Genomic DNA, 17,387 nt, shown 5'->3' with positions numbered 1-17,387 from the left:
GCAGGCTGACAACGCCCGCGATTTCATGACCATCACGATAGACGGCGGCTTCATCCACGCTGCTATCCATGAGTCGAGTCGAAAGTAGTGATGTGTAGTTCTGAAACATTGATTGGCTCATGTTGTAATTAAACTTTAATGAATTGTATGTCTCTTTGGTTTGGACAGTCGTTCAACTTAGATGTAATCGATGCTATTTATTAGTAGGACCATGAATCATTCTATTAATGTCTTGCTTTTCTCTTCCGATCCTTTTGTTGCATACTTATATATTGCTTACTTATGTATGTATTGTCTGTTGTTTGGCTTGTGCATAGAGATGCCGTCGTATGTCATGTACAAGGGTAAGGTTCCCGGAGTCTACGACGACTGGGAGGAGTGTTAGAGACAGGTTCACCGTTTCAGCGGTAACAGTTACAAAGGGTACACCACTAGGGCGGAGGCGGAATCTAGATACGCCCTCTATCTAGCGGGAGAGAGGAGGGAGCATTGGAGGAACCGGATGAAGACCAGTTTCATCGCGATGATGCTCATCGTGATGACCGCAGCTCTCTTCTATGTGATGGTAGTTTAGATGATCGATATCGACTTGTAATGTGAAGACAAACTCGATACTCGCGGTCTCGAGACTTGTAATGTTTTATCTTTGTTCGGTCTTTTGAATTCGGAGACTAATATGATGAATTGTATTCGGAGACTAATCTTCTATTGTATTCGATGAATCTGCTGTTGCTGTGTGCTACTGTCTATATTCTGTCAAATAATATATTTTGTAACTTGTGCAAAAATCAGAAAAGTAAAAAAAATAAAACCTAATATTCATACTAATGGCGCATCACTACAGAGTGCGCCATTAGTATGCCAAAGTATACTAATGGCGCATCACCAAACAGTGCGCCATTAGTATGCCAAGTATACTAATGGCGCATCCATCCGCAGTGCGCCATTAGTGTGCCAAAGCACATGGTTAAATATGGCCCCTGGGAGGCATACTAATGGCACATGGTGTTATATACTAATGGCGCACTGGGTGGTGCGCCATTAGTATACCAGATACTAATGGCACACCAGTGGTGCGCCATTAGTAATAAATACTAGTGGCGTGATACTAATGGCGCACGAGTGATGCGCCATTAGTAGGAAAAACTGGTGCGCCATTAGTAGCCCTTTTCCTAGTAGTGTATTATTTTAATTTGTGTCTAGAGTTGTGTTGTGATATCTTCCCGTGAGTCCTTGATCTTGATCGTACACATTTGCGTGTATGATTAGTGTACGATTGAATCGAGGGCGTCACAAGTTGGTATCAGAGCCGACTGCCTGTAGGTATCCCCCTTTCCAACTGCTTGGCCGAAGTTGAGTCTAGTCGTCCAAAACTGTTTTACTAACTTGGCTGTGTGGCTTACGGGCCCATGTCGCCATTGGGTGGTATTAGGATCTTTTATTCCTCTTCCTTACTCCGGGATTCTGATCTCTCGTCTATTCAGGTCAAACATTTTACTAACTCTGACATTAGGCTCTCGTACCCACTTCCTCTCGGAGAGCCCCGACATTATCAAGGATCGCTTGCTTCGCCAGAAGATTCTGCAGATACTCCTTGATGTTTCTCGAGACACTGTGCCAACTGCCTTGCAGTTCCTGACCATCGATAATCCTCGTGAATGACATCCTTGCCGCTTGTACCTTCATCCCCAGCTGCTCTTGCTATTACAAGATACCCCTAGTACTCTCCGTTGTTCCGGAAATCATTTGTGCCTTCTGATTTGCAGCTTCTTTTCGAACTGCGAATAATTCCTCACATTTACCGGGGATTCGTCCATCCCCAGTTGTTAATGTGTTTCTCAAAATACTTCGTAATGCTATCCGTTCTTTCGAGAACCCTCTGCAATCTATTGCTTTGGAAAGTCTTGTCTGCCTACATTATGGTTAGTTCCATATGTCTGGCAATATTCATTAAACATCCTTTGTCATTGTCATCCTGAGCCTATTGATTCATTATGTTGCGCTTGCTCACAATCATCAGCCGAACCCTGAAATTTGACCTTCCTGCTCATAAGTCATTCTGGACATGGGATGGTTCTCGGCAAACCAAACCTTAATTGATTGATCTATATCTATTCAACTTATTTGTCTTTTGACCAGAGTGTCTGCTTCTGATCTTCTAATTTGGAAATCATAATTTCTTTGCTTTAAGCATCGAATTATTCAGTTGTTTCCATAATCCAATGCCTTTGCATTCTTTTCTTCTTCTGATTGAGTGCTGATACTCAAATCAGATCCATTGAGGACCGTTGAATCCTTTGTTAGATTATTATCCGGCAGTTCCCTTCATGTTCAAAATTTTGTGCGCTCTTTCCCGGATACATATTGCCTTTGGTAAATTGTATTCTCTACTTTGTCAATCATGCTCTGCTTCCGAGCTTGAGTTAATTACCTCTAAACTTTTTGCAAATGTTCCTAAGATGCCCCGACGGGTTGAACTAATGCTTTCCCTAATTTGTGTGAACCCGGAAATTTCTATGGGTCATACTCTACTGGTGTTACGCCGGATAATTTTTTTTACACTACAACTTTGTCAAATGCGAGAAGTAAATGAGAGGTTATGCATTGAAGAAGTGGGAGTCGACCTTGAACTTTGTGTTCATGCCCATAGACATGATGTAGATCTTATCATGGAAGCTTCTCTTATAATCAAATGTTCCCTTGGTATAAGCTCATCTTGCATCTTTAAATTGATTCTTTGCAATCGTGGTTCCGACCATATTTTCTCCTTGATTCCATTTCCCGGACAAGTTAATATACTTGTCTTCTGCAGATCATTTCATCTGTCCAACCTCTATTTTGATCTACCTCGAGTATTGCCCCCTGGTATCTTGAGGATATCAACCCATTGCACTTCATCTTACAAACTTCTGGTGAGGTAGTTCCTTTCCCCGTCATAGTCACTTCACGGGTTCTGGGTTGTCGTCAACCAAGAACACCGATTTGTGAATCGAATCAACACTGAGGTTCAGTACTCCCAGTACTTTGTTGTTGAGAAGTTTAATACTCCATCACGTCATTCCTAGCCTGATCAGCTATATTTTTATTGTGTCAGCTTTTAACTGTGCTACTTGGTCCTTATGCCCGGAGCAACTTTCGATGATGAGCTAAGCTTACGTCGGTCTTCCTCATCTTATCATTTCACCTCAAACAACAAGCTTGATTTCGAGTTTGTGTAGTATTCGTGGCTTCAATAATCTTTCGCTTCAGCCTCCCTTTGACTAGATGTCATCACTGATCGATTTAATCTCCTTTAAATCCCTCGATAAATGTGTTGTGATCACCGACACTATTTTGTCTCCCTCGGAGATGTCCATTGAATTCATGGCTAGAAATACCATCCCTGCCCCTCGATGATTTATGATATCATCGATGACATCCTTGACTTTCTGCCAACACAGACCTAGTTGTGTTTGGTTAATCCTTATGTTCCGAGATAATCTTTGAAGTGTTCCTTTGTATCTCTTGTGATCTTTCGACCCAATCCTTACTTTAAAAAAAACCATGTCAATGCTATCTCGAAGCATGTCTGTGGTAATCCGATCTCCAATAAGAACATTTGAAGCACGATACTAAAATTTTCTTTATCAATTACCCAAACATCGTTGTATGGGTAATGTCATGAAATTTCTTTCCCCTTAACTAAATGGTTTTATACTTCTATCCTGTCATGGATATCATGCTCTGCTTATCCTTGGGGAGGATATACCCCTGAAATATGTGTTCAAACACCTTTTCCTTTCCATTGTTCGGTTTAATCTGACAATTACATTTTCCTTTCCATTGGTTTGTTTAAACCTTATTGTGATCTATATTTTATAAGCAGTAATATTTCCCTGCTTATGTAAACACCTCATTGTATCACTCTGTCAGTAAGACCCTATTACTATTGTTGATGACATTCCGGTAGCCACCGATGGACGAAAACTTTGCCTAATGGCCCGCCTTGTTCAACGAGTAGGAAAATGGTTCTCTTCGTCCCTTGCCCTTGGTACCGACGTTGTTGCCGACATAACTGACAGGCTACCCTCTGACATGCCATGCTATCATGACCGTGCAAGATATCATCGTTCCTATTCTAACCCACATGGTGGGCCCATAACCCACAGTTCCACAGGATCGAAACCTAACTCTCCTGTACATCACTGTTTCCAAAAGTTTATCCTTTGGACCTTACCTCGTATGTAATTCTACGAGCTACCTTCAATCAGATATTATCTTTTGGTATCAGACGCACTACTTATTCTCGTTGCTCTGGACCCCTTTCACACTTTGTTTCAGGCATCGAACGATTGCCCGCCCGCTTGAAACTTCCCATGATACCCCCTTACTTTACTCTCGATAATTTCTTAAGTTTCAACTCGAGAGATACTTCTGCCTCTTTCCCTGAATTGTTCATCAGATAATAACCCTATAAGGGTCAGTTCTCCCGAAGTTAATCTTTACTTCTCCACTTAAATCTCGGGACGAGATTTCTTATAGTGGAGGAGATTTGTAACACCCCAGTGTCATGCTACAGTAACCCTCTGTGATTAAGCCTAATCTTCTGGCTAAAGAATTCTTAATAACCTTTGTTCAATACCTCTTTTCAACTCTCATCTGAATTCTAATTCAAAACATAAGTGAAACTTGAAGTTGCACAAAAGTTGCTGGAAAAATGTTCATCATTTAGCAAATATTCCAATACAATTTGATGTAAATAAAAACAACATCACTCCTATGCTAAAATGGACACTAACAGTTATAACAGTGCCATTCCAGCAATTTAAAATGCAAATTCATTTATGAAAATTCCAAATGAATCTAAATCTCTCCCAAAAAATAATTCTGACAGTGCCTAAAAATGCACTGAACTTTTATGATCCAGTCTCACCTTTTCTCTAAATTATTAGGGTCCCTAGATAAATCATTTTCCTTCTCTGGTTTTTATAGAAAAGGAGTTAACAGAGAAAAGCAGAGGGGAGAGAGAGAGTAAAGGCTCCCCCTCTCACTGGGCTTCGGCCCAGTAGGCCACCGGCCCAGCTACCGGTCGGCCCAGCCGGCGCTCCCATATCCCCTCACCCCCCCCGTAGACCCTAACCCACGCACCCACTCCCCCCACTCGCGCCCCCACTCTCCCTCTCCCCCCGATCCAATTGGGATCGGGCTCGACCCCGCCGCTGACCCTCGACGCTAGCGCCCCGCGGCGCACCTTGTCGGAGAACCCCCCCCTCGCCCGATGACTCGTCCTCCTCCCCGGACCCCTCCCACTCGACTGCTTCTGGATCGGGGAGGGGCTCGATCCCACGCCACCCTGCGCCTCCGAGGTCGGCGCCCATCCTCGGCGCCGCCTCGTTGCTGCCATGCTCCGCCACCTCGTCGGCGTTGCTCCATCGCCTCTCCGTCACCGACGCCAATGCACTTCGACGCCCCCCTTCCCTGCTCGCAAGTGAGCACCATCGTTCCCCTTCGCCCCCTTTCTTCCTGGGTCGCCACGGTCACCGCCCCCCACACGCGGTCGACGCGCTTCGGCCGCGCCCGTTGCACGCTCACCGCGCCTCTCTCCCCATCGCTCGCGCCCTGACCGCTCGCCGCGCACCCACGTGCGCCCGTCCCGCCGCCTCTGCCCTGCGCGCCGTCGCACCGCACACCGCCCTCGCCCAGCTCCGTCGCCCCTGCCCCGCGTGGGCTCGCCTCCCCCTCCATGCCGCGCACGCCCCCGATGCCCCACCGCGCCGCGATGCACCCACCTCGTCGCCCCCGAGCTCGCCGTCGTGTGCCTGCGCCATCGCCGCAGCCTCGTCCCTACACCGCCGCATGGCCGCCCCCTCCTTCCTTGGCGGTTGCGGCCGCCCGTTGCGGAGGCCGGCGACGCCCCGCCGTCCCTCCTGTTGGCCTGGGCGGGCGCCCATTTGGGCTGCCACCCGTCTCCCGTTAGCCCCACACCCGTTAGGCCCCCTCTGTGTCTATGACAGTGGGGCCCCATGCCCTAGAATGTTTTTAAAAAGGAATTAATAAATAATAATAAATAAATAAATAATAAATAATAATTAATTAATTAATTAATGAATTAATTAATCCTGTTAAATTAATCTAATTAAGCATAATTAATTAACCTAATCACTTTAATTAAATTAACTAATCTTGTTTAATTAACTAAGTCAATAACCAGTGGGACCCACACGTCATCGACCCAATCACCTTGATGATTACATCGAGTGGAATTCACCGAGGGTGATTCCTCTGGTTTTCCCCTTGGTGTTAGACACACAGTTACTATGGTTACTATGACTTTACAACTGAACCATGTTACTAAAAACGGGTAGACCCTGAGAGGTACCCGCTCGAGCTTAATAGCGAGTGATGTGGAGTCGGGTTGACCTGGAAGGTGCCCGCAAGATACTTACGAGGCGTGGCCAGGCATTCTTAGCCCTTGTCGCAAGTACTCGAGATGGGGTGACGGGGTCACATCGATCGTGAGTCTCTGCTCGTTACCGCGCGTTCCTAATCCACTACGATTTGGATATTTGATCCGAGGGGCTTCTGGCCTGATAGCACTAACCATCACGTGGGCATAGTATGGGCGTTCTGCGCCGTATACATCAGCCGAAGCTTAATAGACGTCAGCGAGTGAGCGGCGCGCGCCGGGTTGGACTGCGTAAGCACCTGCCTTGTTGAAGGAGGTAGCTAGGTCTGCTTACCGGCCGCGTATGCAACGTGTAGGAGTTCCCGGGGAGATGGCCCATGACCCCTGGGGGCATAGGTTTAGTCCGGCGTGATGGCCTCTCTATTAAGCCTAGGTCGGGTTGCGGCGTATTGTTTGGCCGAGGCCGGGCATGACCCAGGAAAGTGTGTCCGGCTAGAGTTAATCGAGCGTGGTGGGTAAGTTGGTGCACCCCTGCAGGGAAGAAAACATCTATAGATAGCCTGTCCTATGGTAACGGACACTTGGAGTTGTATCCCGATCGATACAACTAGAACTGGATACTTGAGATGAGACATGGAGATGAGACTTGGATATGAGATGATAACTGGATAGTATGGCTCTGGGATTGCTTTCTCGCAGGGAGTCGAGAAAGGATCTCTGGCCGAGGTTGATAACACTTCTACTACTTTACTTTATGCTACTCTACTCCCTCCTGTTGCTGCAAGATGGTGGTTTCCAGAAGATGCTAGTCTTCGATAGGCTAGGCTTTCCCCTTCCCTTCTGGCATTCTGCAGTTTAGTCCACAGATACAACCCATTCCTTTGATATAGATGCATACTTAGTTTAGATCTGATGTAAGTCTTGCGAGTACTTTGGATGAGTACTCACGGTTGCTTTGCTACTTCTTTTCCCCCATACCCGATTGTTGCGACCAGATGACGGATCCCAGGAGCCAGGCGACGCTACTGATGACTACTACTACCCGGAGGATGCCAACTACTACATGATGACCGCATGACGATTTGGAGTAGTTAGGAGGTTCCCAGGCAGGAGGCCTTGCCTTTTCGATCGTTGTTGCTTTTGTGCTAGCCTTCTTAAGGCAAACTTGTCTAACTTATGTCTGTACTCAGATATTGTTGCTTCCGTTGACTCTTGTGTTTTTCAAGCTTATGTATTCGAGCCCTCGAGGCCCCTGGCTTGTAATATAAAGCTTGTATTATTTTAATTTGTGTCTAGAGTTGTGTTGTGATATCTTCCCGTGAGTCCTTGATCTTGATCGTACACATTTTCATGTATGATTAGTGTACGATTGAATCGAGGGTGTCACACCGGGCTTCGGCCCAGCTGACCACAGGTCCAACTGGGCCAACCCACCAGGCCCAGCCGGCCACTCCCCCACTCCCTCTTATCCACTCCCCCCCGCAAACCCTAACCCACTACCCCCACTTCCCCCACTCCCCTCGTCAGCCCCCCACCTCCCGATCCGATCTGGATCGGGGAAGGGGATCGAGGCCGCCCCCTCGCCGTCGCCGTTGGACGCCGTCGCCCGGAGCCCGCGCTCCCTTGCCGGCCTGCTCCCTCTCCGACGCTATCGTCCCCGTCACCCTCCTCGCGCACCGCTGCCACGATCCCTGCGCCCCACGTGAGCACGCCCCGCGCGCGTCCTCCTCTCTCCCCTATCCCTGCTCACCGCGCCCGCTGCCGTTGACCCGCGCCCGAGCACGCGCATGCCTCGCCGCACCCGTGCTCGCGGCGCCCCACCCGCGCGCCCCCGCTCCGCTACCGCCCGCTTCTCCTGCTGTAGCTGCGCCCCTGCATCGCGGTTGAGGTGCTCGACCGCGCGCCCCGCGCATCCAGGCGACGCGCCCAGTCGCGGCTCTTCCTCCCTGCTTACCTCTGCGATTGCTGCCACCGGCAGCTCGCCCACGGCCGTCCCGCTCCGCCTGCGCCTCCGCCGCCCGCCCGCCCGCGCGAGGCCCTCCCTCCTGCGCTCCCCGTTGACGACTGCGCTCCCGCCTCCGACTAGCCACGCGCTTGGCCGCGCCTCACCTTTGCTGCCGCACACCCTGCACCGCGCGCGCTTGCCCCGCGCTGCCGCAGCTCGCCGACCGCGCCCCTCGACAGCCCCTGCTCGCCCCGCTCGCGGGTCCCGCCGCTCGCTGTGGGGGCCCCTTGCTGCTGCGGCTCTAGCAGCGGCCACTGCCACCGGCGTCGGACCCAGTAGCCCATGCCCGGGCCAATTCGGGCGGCGCCCAACCGCGCCCGTGTGCCCGATAAGGCCTCTGGGCCTATGACGAGTGGGCCCTAGCCCTAGAACGATTAATAAAAAAGATTTAAAAAATAATAATAAATAGTAATAATAAAAATAATTTAATAATTAAATAATTAAATAAATAATTAACTTAATTAATTCTGTTTAGATTAACTAATTAAGGTTAATTAAACTAGTAACCAGTTAACCTAATTAACTATTATTAATTAGTCAAACAGTCGCTGAGAGGTGGACCCACCTATCAGGTTGACCAGGTCAACTGCTGACGTCAGCAAACACTATTCTGTATAATGTTGATTTAAATAATTAAATAAATCCTAAAAATGATTTTAATCTTTTAAAATTAATATAAAATAAACCGTAGCTCGGATGGAAAAACTTTGTACATGAAAGTTGCTCAGAACGATGAGACGAATCCGGATATGCAACCCGTTCGTCCGCCACGCATCCCTAGCATAGCGAACGCGCAACTTTCCCCCTCCAGTTCATCTGTCCGAAAACGCGAAACACCGGGGATATTTTCCCGGATGTTTCCCCCCTTCACCTGTACCACCTCATACCGCGTTTGGGCATCCCTAGCACCGATACTTGTCATGTCATGCATCGCTATGCATCTGTTTGCTTAATATTTATTGTTTCTTCCCCCTCTTCTCTCGCTAGACACCGAGACCGACGCCGCTGCTACCCAGTACGACTACGGTGTTGACGACCCCTCTCTCTTGCCAGAGCAACCAGGCAAGCCCCCCCTTGATCACAAGATATCGGCTATTCTTCTCTCTACTGCTTGCATTAGAGTAGTGTAGCATGTTACTGCTTTCCGTTAATCCTATTCTGATGCATAGCCTGTCATTGTTGCTACAGTTGTTGATACTTTACCTGCAATCCTAAATGCTTAGTATAGGATTCTAGTTTATCATCAGTGGCCCTACATTCTTGTATGTCTGCCATGCTGTACTATCGGGCCGTGATCACGTTGGGTGTTGATCACGGGTATATACTATACCTACTACACATATATATGTTGTGACTAAAGTCGGGTCGGCTCGTTGAGTACCCGCGGTTGATTCACGAATTGGGGGCTGGAAGGACATACTTTCCCGACGGCCTTCTATGTGGATCTTTGTGGAGGAGCGACAAGGCAGGTTGAGACCGCCTAGGTGAGAGGTGGGCCTAGCCCTAGTCGGCGTTCGCGGTTACTTCAAGATAACACGCTTAACTAGATCTTGGTATTTGATCTGAGTCTGGCCACTGGCCTATACGCACTAACCAACTACGCGGGAACAGTTATGGGCACTCGGCGTCGTGGTATCAGCCGAAGCCTTCGTGACGTCAGCGATTGAGCGGCGCGCACCGGGTTGGACTGCGTAGCGTAACTTCCTTTGTAATGGAGGTTGCTAGGTCTGCTCTCCGGCCGCCCACGCAACGTGCAGGTGTGCAATGGGCGATGGGCCCAGACCCCTGCACGCATAGGATTTAGACCGGGGTGCTAACCTCTCTGTTGTGCCTAGGTGGGGCTGCGACGTGTTGATCTTCTGAGGCCGGGCATGACCCAGGAAAGTGTGTCCGGACAAAGGGGATCGAGCGTGTTGGGAAATGTGGTGCACCCCTGCAGGGAAGTTAATCTGTTCGACTAGCCGTGATCTTCGGTAACAGGACGACTTGGAGTTGTACCTTGACCTTATGACAACTAGAACCAGATACTTAATAAAATACACCCTTCCAAGTGCCAGATACAACCGGCGATCACTCTCTCACAGGGCGACGAGGGGAGGATCATCGGTTAGGATTATGCTATGCGATGTTACTTGATGAACTTACCACCTACTCTCTTCTTCTGCTGCAAGATGGAGGTTACCAGAAGCGTAGTCTTCGAAAGGACTAGCTATCCCCCTCTTATTCCGGCATTCTGCAGTTCAGTCCACATATGATACCCCTTTTCCATTTGATACCAATGCATACATATGTAGTGTAGCTCCTTGCTTGCGAGTACTTTGGATGAGTACTCACTGTTGCTTTGCTCCCTCTTTCCCCCCTTTCTATACCCGATTGCTGCGACCAGACGATGGAGCCTAGGAGCCAGACGCCACCGTCGACGACGACTCCTACTACGCTGGAGGTGCCTACTGCTATGTGTAGCCCACTGACGGCGACCAGGAGTAGTTTAGGAGGATCCCAGGCAGGAGGCCTGTGCCTCTTTCGATCTGTATCCCAGTTTGTGCTAGCCTTCTTAAGGAAAACTTGTTTAACTTATGTTTGTACTCAGATATTGTTGCTTCCACTGACTCGTCTATGATCGAGCTCTTGTATTCAAGCCCTCGAGGCCCCTGGCTTGTAATATGATGCTTGTATGACTTATTTTATTTGTAGAGTTGTGTTTTGATATCTTCTCGTGAGTCCCTGATCTTGGTCGTACATGTTTTCATGTATGATTAGTGTACGGTCAAATCAGGGGCGTCACAAGTTGGTATCAGAGCCGACTGCCTGTAGGAATCCTCCTTCCTCACTCCTTGGCCGAAGTCGAGTCTAGACATTACAAAACTTTTTACTAACATGGTTGTGTGTCTTACGGGCCCACATCGCCATTTGGGTGGTATTAGGATATTTTACTCCTCGATCCTTACTCTAGGACTCTGAACTCTCTTCTACTCGGGCTAAACGATTTTACTAACTCTAACATTAGGATCCCGTGACCATGTTCACCCCAAATTTGGATAAGCCCTAGCTATTCTTTAGAGTAGTATATTGAACATTATCGACATTGTCATTTGACTCCTTTGAAACATCTTTGTTTTCAGATGGAACCCACGAGACAGGTCGTCCGCCACACGACGGCCATTGGTGCCTCAGGATCACCTGCTATGTTGGTTGAGATGATGACCTATCTGGGTTATCGCTGGCACCCTGAGTACACCATCTACGAGGAGTACCAGGACTTCAACCAGGAGTAGTATCGTGCCATCGTCCACCTCTACTCTCAGGAGTCTGACTCCACTACCGTGCTGCACACTGCTCATGGTGTTGGAGTGACTATCGATATGGCAGTCCACGATGCTGCTTATGCTGCTCTGACACATCTTGATGGAGAGTATCGGGAGTTGGACACCTCCCCTTTCAGGCACATTGCTATCGCATCCGATGTTGGTGCGGAGGGGTACTACACTGCTGCCTACTCCACTATCACCCGAGAGCCCTTCTACCACCAGAACCTGGTTCTGCATGCTGATGGACTGGATAGAGCTAACCGAGCTCTTCGCCGCGAGTTGTACACCACCCGTCAGCACCTGTACCGTGCTCTGACGCTGTTGCACCCCTCTGTCTGATCTGGTGATCTGTCGCGTTCTGTGATCTACCCTGCCAGGACCGTGATGCCCCAGGGCGTCGGCTGGCCAGATGTGGGAGGCTACTCTCCCGCACTTGGTCCTCTTCTGCCACCTGCACATCGGGTTCCGCACTAGAGTATCCGTGGACCCCAGGCTACTCACGTGGAGGACTTCCCGTCGCGTCACTACCAGCTGTCAGGCTACACCTACCTCCACAGTTCCTCCTAGGACTGATGTAGGCTTGCTTGTTAGTGTTAGATGCATTCACCGCGAGCCTCGTGCCGCCTATTATGTTCTTAGCCTATGTACTAAACTCTGTGTACCGAACTCTATGCATGATCTCTCTTGTAAGATATGCAAACTACTAAGTAGTATCTATCGTGTTCCTTTCATTATGCATGTTTCATCATGAATGATTCTTGTCCTTGCAATTTCTCAATGCTGAACTACCCCTGTTATATATTAGCAGGATGGTTAGACTAGGTGGTCGTGGTCGTGGTGGCCATGCCCCACCACCGCCTGAGTACATGACTAGTATGATCCAACAGTTCGAGCTGAACCATCAATTCATGGAAAATATGATGGCTCAGTTTCCTCGCCCCAATATGAACCAGCAGCCAGCCCAAGTGACTCTATAGGATTGCATGCGCCTCAACCCAACTATGTATCGCAGATCAACTCAGCCTCTGGATGCTGATGACTGGCTCCGTGACATCACCTATGAGATGGAGTCTGCTAATGTAGCCCCTGCCAGCTATGTCACCTTTACTTCCTTCTTCCTGAAAGGACCCGCTGCTCAATGGTGGGACAGCCACAGGCGTACTCTGCCAGTTGGAACAATCATCACCTGGCCAGACTTCCAAACTGCTTTCCGTGCCCGCTTCATTCCTCGGGGAGTCATGGACCGAAAGAAGCATGAGTTTCGCAACCTCACTCAGGGCAACAAAACTATGGAAGCTTATTAGCGAGAGTTTCTGGACTTATCCCACTATGTTGAAGAAGACATTGCAACTGATGCACGCAGACAGGAGAAGTTCCGTGATGGCCTTCAATCTGACATCAAGCTTGCACTTCTAGTGCATGACTTTGCTGATTTCGCCACCTTGGTGAACAAGGCCATCAATGTCGAAACTGGTCTGCAGGAACACCAGAGCTCTCACAGGCGCAACCGTGACACGGGCTCATCTTCGGGGCCGTCCTGCAGAAGCGTAGGATATGGATTCCCAATAGCATGTACCATCCAACTGCACCTGCTCCAAGGCAGTCCTATGCTGCACCGCGTCTGCCTCCCCCACCAACTAGACAGCCGAGACTTCCAGCTCCACCACCCCGAGCTCTTGTTCCCACTCCCAATAATGGCCTGTGCTACAAGTGTGGCCAACCAGGTCACCTCGCCAGGAACTGCGTTCAGAACCAGAATCAACTGTCCCTTCCTGCAGCTGGTCGTGGAAGCAACCAGCCTCGCAACAACGATGCCAGGTCTTATGGTCGTGTTCATGCCAACCATGTTGATCTCAATGAAGTTCTAGACCATCCTGCTACCGTGATGGGTACACTCCTTGTAAATTCAGTACCAGCATCTGTTTGATTTGATACATGTGCATTGCATTCATTCATGTCAGAAGATTTTGCATGCTTGCATGACATTAAATGTGAGGACATGAACACTTCGCTATTAGTACACACTCTCGCGGGCCAATGTCGGACCTCCATGATTTGCAATGACATCCACGTTGAAATCGAAGGACTGGAATTCCTTGTCTCTCCCATCGTACTGAAGTCATGTAGCATCGACCTCATTCTGGGAATGGATTGGTTGAAAGCGCATACTGCTTCTATAGTTTGCACCACTAAGACCGTCCATCTGCTACACCCTTCTAATGAAATAATTACCTACCAAGCTCATCTAGTTCAGAACGCTGAGGCACAACTTTATGCCTTGAATGAGTTAAACGCTGCACCACTCGAGGGCATTGAAAACATTCCCATCGTTCGTGAATTCCAAGATGTCTTTCCGAAAGAACTTCCAGGGATTCCCCCTGCTAGAGCTATCGAATTCATCATCGACTTGAAACCAGGCATCACTCCTATAGCCAAACGACCCTACAAGATGTCGTCGCATGAACTCATTGAGCTTAAGGAGGAAATCGACAAATCTCTTAGCAAAGGTTTCATTCGCCCTAGTTGCTCTCCTTGGGGAGCACCTTCTCTCTTTGTTTAATAAGAAGGATGGGACAAACCGATTAGTCCAAGACTATCGTCCTATTAACCAAGCCACTATTCAAAACAAATACCCCCTCCCTCGGATCAATGATCTTTATGATCAACTGGCTGGTTCATCAGTGTTCTCCAAACTCGACTTGAGGTTGGGTTACCACCAGATCCGTGTTCGTGAAGAGGATATCCCAAAGACCGCCTTCGTGACTCGGTATGGATCATAAGAGTACACTGTCATGTCATTCGGCTTAACGAATGCTCTAGCCACCTTCTCTCGCCTGATGAACTACATATTCATGGATTACCCCGACAAGTTCGTCATGGTTTATTTGGACAATATCCTTGTATTTTCCAAGGACAAGGAAGAACATGCTGAACATCTTCGTCTTGTGCTGGAAAAGCTTCGAGAGCGTCAACTCTATGCTAAGTATTCCAAGTGTGAATTCTGGCTCCCTGAAGTAACCTATCTTGGGCATGTCATCTCCAAGGATGGTATTGCCGTCAACCCTGAACGAGTTCAGGTTATGCTCGATTGGACTCCTCCGAAGAATGTCAAGCAAGTCCGAATTTTTCTCGGTCTTGCCAGCTATTGCCATTGATTCGTCGAGAACTTCTCCAAGATTGCCAGGCCTCTGACTAATCTGTTGCATAAGGGTGTCAAGTTCCAATGGACAGACAAGTGTCAGGAAAGTTTCCAGGCGCTCAAAGACAAATTGACTTCTGCCCCAGTGCTTGCCCCACCTGATACTAAGAAGGACTTCGTCATTTACTACGATGCTTCCCGTCAAGGATTAGGCTGTGTCCTAATGCAAGAGCGCAGAGTGATTGCTTATGCTTCTCGTCAACTGTGCCCTCATGAAGAAAACTACCCAATTCACGACCTCGAGCTTGCTTTTGTCATTCATGCACTGAAGCAGTGGCGACATTACCTTCTCGGTAATCGTTGCGAGATCTTCACCGACCACCAAAGTCTGAAGTATTTGTTTACTCAGCCAGACCTAAACCTCCGTCAGCAGAGATGGATGGAGACTATTGCAGATTTTGACATGGGTATATCCTATACCCCAGGCAAGGCTAATGTCGCAAGTCTTACTGCAACCACCTCCAGGTTCACAAAGTTCGGCCCTCGCTTGTTGAAGAATTCAAAAGGCTGAACCTTCATATTGTTCCCCCTAGTGCACTCGCTCCCCCTCCCCCGGAGTTCCAAAAGATGAAGCTTCGTGTTGTTAATAAGGGTTCTCTAAATACCCTGGCTGTCGTACCAGATCTCGTAAATGGTATAAAGACTATTCAAGGTTATGACTCTGAAGTCCATAAGATTAAATGCCATCTAGCAGAATGAAAGCCCTCATTCTTCACTATCACCGATGATGGCGCCTTGTACTTCAAAGGCCGCCTAGTGGTACCATGTTCGAGGAAAAACCTGGATCAGACTAAAAAGGTTATGAAAGAAGCTCATGATACGCCTTTGTCTATTCATCCCGGTAGTACAAAGATGTACCAGGATATTCGTCAGAGATTCTGGTTGTCTAATATGAAGTAGGACATTGCTCGTTATGTTGCTGAGTGCGACGTTTGCCGTCGTATCAAAGCTGAACATAAAAGGCCTGCTGGAACTCTGCAACCTATCTCTATTCCTAAATGGAAATGGGACCATGTTGAAATGGATTTCGTCACTGGATTTCCCAAATCGCAGAAAGGTAATGATGCTATTCTTGTCATCATTGACCGACTTTCTAAAGTTGCACATTTTCTGGCAGTCAAAGAAACAATCACTGCTAGTCAGCTTGCGACTCTCTACATGTCCAGAATTGTTTCACTTCACGGTATTCCACTGGTTATCAGTTCAGACCATGGCAGCTTATTCACTTCAAGATTCTAGGCAAGTTTCCAAGAAGCTACGGGAACTCATTTGTCGTTCAGTACTGCGTTTCATCCTCAGTCGCAAGGATAGATTGAACGTGTCAACCAAGTTCTCAAAGACATGCTTCGAGCTTGTGTAATTTCCTTCGGCAAGAAATGGGAGGAATCTCTTCCATGTGCCGAGTTCTCTTATAATAATATCTATCAAGCTAGTCTGAAGATGTTCCCCTTCGAAGTGTTATATGGACGAAAGTGTCGTACCCCTCTGAACTAGTCAGAAACTGGGGAACGTCCACTCTTCGGTCCGAATATTATCCAACAGGCTGAAGAACAAGTTCGCATTATTCGCGAGAATCGCAAGACTGCTCAGTCACGTCAGAAAAGTCAGTATGACCGTCATCACCAAGACATGGTCTATCAACCTGGCGAAAAGGCTTATCTTCGAGTTACACCAATGAAGGGTGCTCAATGCTTCGGGATCAATGGCAAGCTAGCTCCTCGCTATATTGGTCCCTTCACTATTCTCGAAAGACGTGGAAAAGTGGCATATCAACTAGAGCTTCTGCCGAACCTTTCTCAGGTTCACGATGTGTTTCATGTGTCACAGCTCCGCCGTTGCTTCAAGGACCCAATCCAAGCAGTGGATCATGAAGTGCTCGAATTGCAACAGGACCTCTCCTATAAAGAGTATCCGGTCCGCATTCTTGACCAAGCTGAATGCCGCACATGTCAGAAGGCGATCAAATTCCTCAAGGTCCAGTGGTCGCATCACTCTGAAGATGAAGCCACTTGGGAACGCGAGGACCGCCTGCGTGATGAATACCCCGCATTGTTTCCTTCTACCTCCTAAATCTTGGGACGAGATTTCTTGTAGTGGAGGAGAATTGTGACGCCAGGATAATCAAGCTACAGTAGCATCTGCTAATGATGCCACGTCACCACAATTACTGTTGCTAACCTATCGTTAGATCAAAAACCGTTCCAAATTCAAATTTAAAATAAAGTTAAATAATAAAAGTTTTCAAACATGGAAACAAAAATGTTCGGAGTGTGCAGTTAAATACCTAGGTAATTATAGTGCAGAAAACACCTTTTTAGAAAATGCCTAAATACATTAAAATGAAATAAAACAGAAAGGAAAATAAATAAAAAGAAAAGAACCAAACAAAAAATAGAACAAAAACCCCCCTAGGCTTCGGCCCAGCTGGGCCAACCCACCAGGCCTAGCCGGCCACCCCCCCACTCCCTCTTATCCACTCCCCCAGGCAAA

This window comes from Triticum urartu, chromosome 2A (genome assembly GCF_056163025.1).
Source record: "Triticum urartu cultivar PI428250 chromosome 2A, HENAU_Tu73, whole genome shotgun sequence".
NCBI lineage: Eukaryota > Viridiplantae > Streptophyta > Magnoliopsida > Poales > Poaceae > Triticum > Triticum urartu.
This window is presented reverse-complemented; position numbering follows the sequence as displayed.